This window comes from Humulus lupulus, chromosome 1, assembly GCF_963169125.1.
Source record: "Humulus lupulus chromosome 1, drHumLupu1.1, whole genome shotgun sequence".
NCBI lineage: Eukaryota > Viridiplantae > Streptophyta > Magnoliopsida > Rosales > Cannabaceae > Humulus > Humulus lupulus.
Genome location: NC_084793.1, coordinates 230,909,848 through 230,916,024, shown reverse-complemented (window position 1 = coordinate 230,916,024; position 6,177 = coordinate 230,909,848).

Below are 6,177 nucleotides of genomic sequence, written 5' to 3'. Positions count from 1 at the left end.
ATAATGTTGTTTTCTTTCTTTGGCTCTATGGTGTTCGAAACCCCTAGGACTTTGAGCAAGGAGGTGGTTCTAGTTGGGCTGTTGATTTTATATCAAGAGAGGTATTGGATTTTTTCCCCCTTCAATTCTTTGGTGGTTGTTATTTTATGTTTTTATTTGGAAAGATCATGGCTGAAATTGGGTTTGAGTTTTGGGTATGATACTATGTTGTGTTGATTGATATTATTGATGTTGGGATGAAGTGTTGTTTTGTTTTATGCATAGAAGTTTTGGGCATGGGCATGTGTGTATAGGCAATCATGATTAGAGATATTGGTCATACATGAAATCTAAAATTCTTATGGTTATGTTTCATGGTTATTTTGATAAGAATATAAGGATGATGATGGATTCATGCCAATGTATTATTGTTGTTGTTGAATCATTATTTTATCTCACTCTTGGAAAACATGATGGAATTATGTGATCTTGTATTTTTATTAGGGTTCATAAGTTTATTGAAATTGTTGGTAAACATGCCTATGATTTTGGGGTAAATTGTTAATATGTGGGAATGGTGGTGCATGGGTTTCGGCCTATAGGGTGTGATGCATGTTGTGATGTTTTTATTTTTGTGTCACTTATACATGTTAGGAACATGCTAGGTTAATTTGAATACAAGAAAGAATTGTTTTGAATTTTTATAAATTGATATATTGGTGATTTCATGAAGATTATGGATTGGGTTTTGAGAAACATCAATTAAAGATGAATTTCATGATGATTTATGCTTGTGAATAATTGGTGAATAAGTTTGGTGAAATAGTGATATGCATGCATAAGAAATGTCTCTAATAATATGTTGTATTTATGAGAATAAATTGGTATTTTAATTCACACTTAAAATGATATTTTTGCACAAATAATTACATACAGATTTTTTGTTATATTTTGATGAAAATATGAGTTTTAAAAAAATGAAAATGGTGATTTTAATGATATAATTGGTTGCTGGAATTTTTGTAAAAAAAATGTGAAGTTGTATTTTAATAAAAGACATTTGGTGAGTATCTTAAAATAAATTAATACCCTAAACTATGGAAATATTAAAAGTGATATTTTTAATATAACATGAGTGTTCATTTTAATAGTTATGATTTTTCTTTATTTTGATTAAGAAAAATGTTGAATTTAGTTCACTTGTGAATTTTAAGTAAATTAAATTATGGCTGAAAGTTTAGTTAAATATTTAAAAAATAATCATTGGATTTTTTACATATGAATTTATTCTATTTAAAATTTAATCTTTAAAAATAACACAAGTAAAAATGTATTTTTCCACATCTAAAAATTATATTTTTCTCACATTAAATTTGTAAATTTGTTAATTGGATTATAATGTTATTTTCTAAATAAACATGTTAAATTATGAGTATTTTACATAATTATTAGTCTTTGTTATTTTACAGAAATTAAAAGTGATTAATGGAATAGTTATATTTTTAAAATGGTTGATTAAATTATTTTTATGAAATAAAAATAATGCTTTTGGGAGATTAATCAACTTGAAATTTTTTTAAAGAGATAAATAATGGTAATCAAAGCATACTACAATTTTATTATTTTGAAAACGATAGAAGTAAGACGTGTAGAATTATCGTTTTAAATGCCACGTTTATGCAACGTTCCCACGTATGCATGTAGCATGCAAATTCACTTTTACGTTAAAAAATATGTCTATTATGCAACCATGTAGTTTTTATAGGAAGATCATGCATGCAATATAGGTAGAATGTGCATTATTCTTTTATGACATTATGTGTAATTATGCATTGTTTAGATGTTGTGAGTAACTCTCACCATGTGTGCATGGCCCGTGCACACATGAGCTATATGAGTGGGCAAAAAAGAGTTTATGTGATGCTAAGGAATGTTATTTTGATTATGGTATAGGCTAGTTGAGAAGTTGTCATTTTACTTAGCTTGGACCTGAAGTAAGGAAGTTAGATAGAATTCTATTTGTTTATGCTATGAATGGTAAGATTGGCTTGTTTAAGGATAAATGATATTTATGAAAATGTACCATGTGATATGATGTGTGAAATGATGTTACGATCTGATGATGAATGTAAGGAATCATGTATGTTTCCTTGGCTTTTATATGACTTGATTGTATGTATTTCTATATGTTGTATGATACGTAATGGTTGCTAACATGTTAAACGCGACACAACAAAGGGGTTACTAAGGATCTAAGATGTAACCTGAGTTATATGTAATGGTTGTTAGCGTGTTGAACGCGACACAACAAAGGGGTTACTAAGGATATAAAGACGTAACCCGAGTTACTAAGGATATAAAGACGTAACTCATAGAGTAGACGCGCCGAGGTTATTCAAGGACGAGAGATCCTGTTACCTCAAGATGTGACATGGACAAGATAGCGGGCCATGTTCACAAAGATATGATGATGATATTTATGATGCTAATGTTTATGTTGATGATGTTATGATGATAATGTTTATGACGATAAAGTTTATAATAATGATGTTTATGATGATGACGTATGATGATGAAGTTAAGTATGATATGCAACGATGTATGAATGTGAATATGTTTTGTTGCGTTTACTTGTGTGTTGTTTGTACTTCCTTATTGGACTTTTAGCTCACTTCCTTACTTTCCCTTCCAGGTAGCAAATAGGATTTCTCTGTGGCACGCGTGTTGATGTGGGAAGTTCCGACGTCAGAGTGTGTATGGTGTGGGGGCATCCTATGGACGAGAAACGATCAGTTTAAAATGCCAGTTTCTAATGAACAATGTTATGTTATTTTTAACTTTCAGAACTTATCAGTGAGACTTGAACTTTAATTATTTTTGTTTTAAAAACGTTGCATGAAAACTATTATTTTCTTTTTAAACTATTGGGCCCAACTTGCATGTTTTAGCAAGGCCCCATTGAAATTTTTATAATAAGTGGTTTTTCTCCTATAAATTCATGAGTATACAAATATTTTACAAAGTATTAGATTAGGGCGTTTTACACTATACTCTTTGGTACCCTTAAGATAACCAAGTATTGTCTCAATAGCTTTCCAATGCTTGATACTTGGATTGCTAGTAAACCTACTAAGTTTACTAACTGCATATGCAATATCCGCTCTTGTACAATGATCGACGTTCATTAGGCTACCTATTGCACTTGCATATTCCAATTGAGCCACCACTCTTCCTTCATTCTTTCCAAACTTCATGTTCGAATCAAATGGTGTATGTGCCTTTTTGATTTTGTAGAGTCTAAGAACTTTACTTAGCTAGTTAGATAGTAGTAATAATAGTAATAGTAGTAGTATTTTTATGACTCTGGATTTTGGTTCAGACCGGGATTTAATTGGACACTCGTAGTAACACTTGTAGATTTTCTAAGTTTAACCTATAGTTTAAGAATATTAATTTTAACCTAAGGTTTGATTAATATGACTGATATTGATGGTGATATTTATTATATTATAAGGTTTAGATAGACCCAATAAGATAGTAACACTTGTCATGTGTATGTTTAATGATAATTAAGTATTTTTGAGGAATAAGTTTATTAAGATTAATATTTGAATATCCTAAGGTATGTCAGCAGCTTTGAAATCGTTAGAGGACTTAGTCAAGGCTGTTTACTCAATTCAAATTAGGCTGAAAATGTGCAATTTCATGTTTAAATATTCAGCGTATGCCGATATATCGCAGCTATAGGGGGCGATATATCGCAGTACGGGGATACGAAAAATACGTAACTTCGCACGATCACCTCGACAAGCCTCGGGCATACTGGCCCAGGCGATATATCTCCTACTAGGGGCGATATATCGACTCCTTTGATGGATTTTTGAATGTTTTTAAAAACGTTCTCATTTTAATCTTTAACCTCTTGATAAGTCCAGCATCTTTCTGACCGAGTATTCAGCCTCTGCTGAACGATAATTCAAATATTTTTCTCTTAAAAATCCATTATTTTATTCAAGTTAAATGAAGATCGTTTCATTCATGAACTCTATAAATAGGACCTAGTACCCAGCCATTTATTCATTCATCAAGCTAAGTTCAGAGGCTGCAAGCTGCTAGGTTATTTTTTAGAGTGTAAACACTTGGGTTGGGGATTATAAGCTTAATCAATATAAGCTTACCAAACACTAAGGAAGTAAGGTTTATAGCACATTTTGGTTCAAGGTTTAGATCGATCATAGAAGCATTCAAGGTATTCCAAACTCTAGTTCATTTTGGTATTGTTTTCCTTAAGTTCTTATAGTTTTCTACTCAACATCCTAACTTCATTCTTTATTCTTGGTTAGGAAATCTAAGATCTTGAACATAAGGTTCTTGGTAAGTATCTTTTGATGGTATAGTTCTTTCATTATTTTCATCCCTTTTTCTTTAGTATACTCACCCTTTCATTGATGGTTTTTAGGAGTTTTCCAAAGTCCCAAACCTGTTCTCATATCCCGGTACTTTTGGTAAGGAAAATAGGATAGGATTTTATATGTTATGTTATGTGTTATCTTATGATTTAAGTGTTATGTATATGTTATATGTTATATTAAGTATGTTTGTAGACTTGGGCATATGACCTGTATAACTAACAAGCCCCAATAAATTTATGGGCATATGACTTGTTTAGCTAGCAAGCCCCACAAATCTAATGGGCATATATGACTTGTTTAGTTTACGGGACCCCAAGTAATAATGGTCAATATAGTATATGTGAGATATGTTATGATATGTTTTAATATATGTTGATATGAATATTATGTATATGATTTATGTGTTAGATTTTCCTTGCTGGGCATTAGGCTCATTCCTTTATGTGCATATGTGCAGGAAAATAGCTTTGGTGGCGGGAAAGGTTCTTGGAAGCTTGGGGATGTGTATTGAGGCGGGATGGAATCGATGGACCGAGAGTTCGATTCAAGGATGAAGTCTCTTTAAATTATGGTTTTCTATGTATTTTTCCGCAATTGGTTGTAATAATTTTTAATTAAGTTTTCATTATGTCAAAGTTATGTTTTGTTTCAAACAATGGGATCCCAATGTCCTACTTATGAATTTTATATAGTTTTAAACCTTTACCTTACAATTCTGAAATAAAGATATGTTATTTCAAATGTATATTTTCGTAAGATTAGTACAGAAGTTAGTAATGGTCCAAAGTCTAGAGTAGTTGGGTCATTACAAATTTTGAGATGAATGAATTTGTAGAGCACTTTCTCAACATAGGGGGTTTGACTTAACACAAACCCCCCACTATTCCTTCTAACTTTGATACCTAGAATCCTATCTACCTCTCCAAGGTCTTTCATTTTAATGTTAGAAGATAGAAACCTCTTCGTTTCCATTATTCCTTTCATGTCATTACTAAAAATCAACGTATCATCTACATATAGGCATACAAGTATGACATATTCACCACAAGTCTTAGAGTATAAACATGTGTCTGCATTATTGTGTCTAAATCCATTAGAAACAACGACTTTATCAAACTTCCCATGCCATTGTTTTGGATCTTGTTTTAAACCATATAATGATTTGACAAGTCTACACACTTTATGTGCATTTCCTTGGAGAACAAAACCTTCCGGTTGTTCCATTTAGACCTCCTCTTTGAGATCTCCATTTAGGAATGCCATTTTGACATCCATTTGGTAAACATAAAGGTTGTATATATATGATAAGGCAAACAACAATCTTATGGAAGTATTTCTTGCTACAAGTGCATATGTGTCAAAGTAATCTATTCACTCTCTTTGTTTAAAACCTTTGGCTACTAGCCTAGCCTTGAAGGTTTGTATGGTGCCATCGGTATGGTATTTCTTTCTAAATACCCATTTGAACCCAATTGGTTTGGACCCCTTTGTAAGGTCAACCAATTCCCAAGTGTGGTTTGACATAATTGAATCCATTTCATCATTAATTGCCTCCTTCCAAAAATCGGAGTCCCTTGAGGAAAAATCTTCCTTGAAGGTTTTGGGATCATCATCTATTTGAAGTAAGGCTTTTTCCCATAAACTAAAGTTCAATTTAGAGTGTCATAGCATAGCATTAATCATCTCAATAAATGTTCTATTCTTTCTTTCCACTATACCATTTTGTTGTCGAGTATAATGGGCTATACATTCATGAATTATTCCATGTTCTTCACAAAAAAAGTTA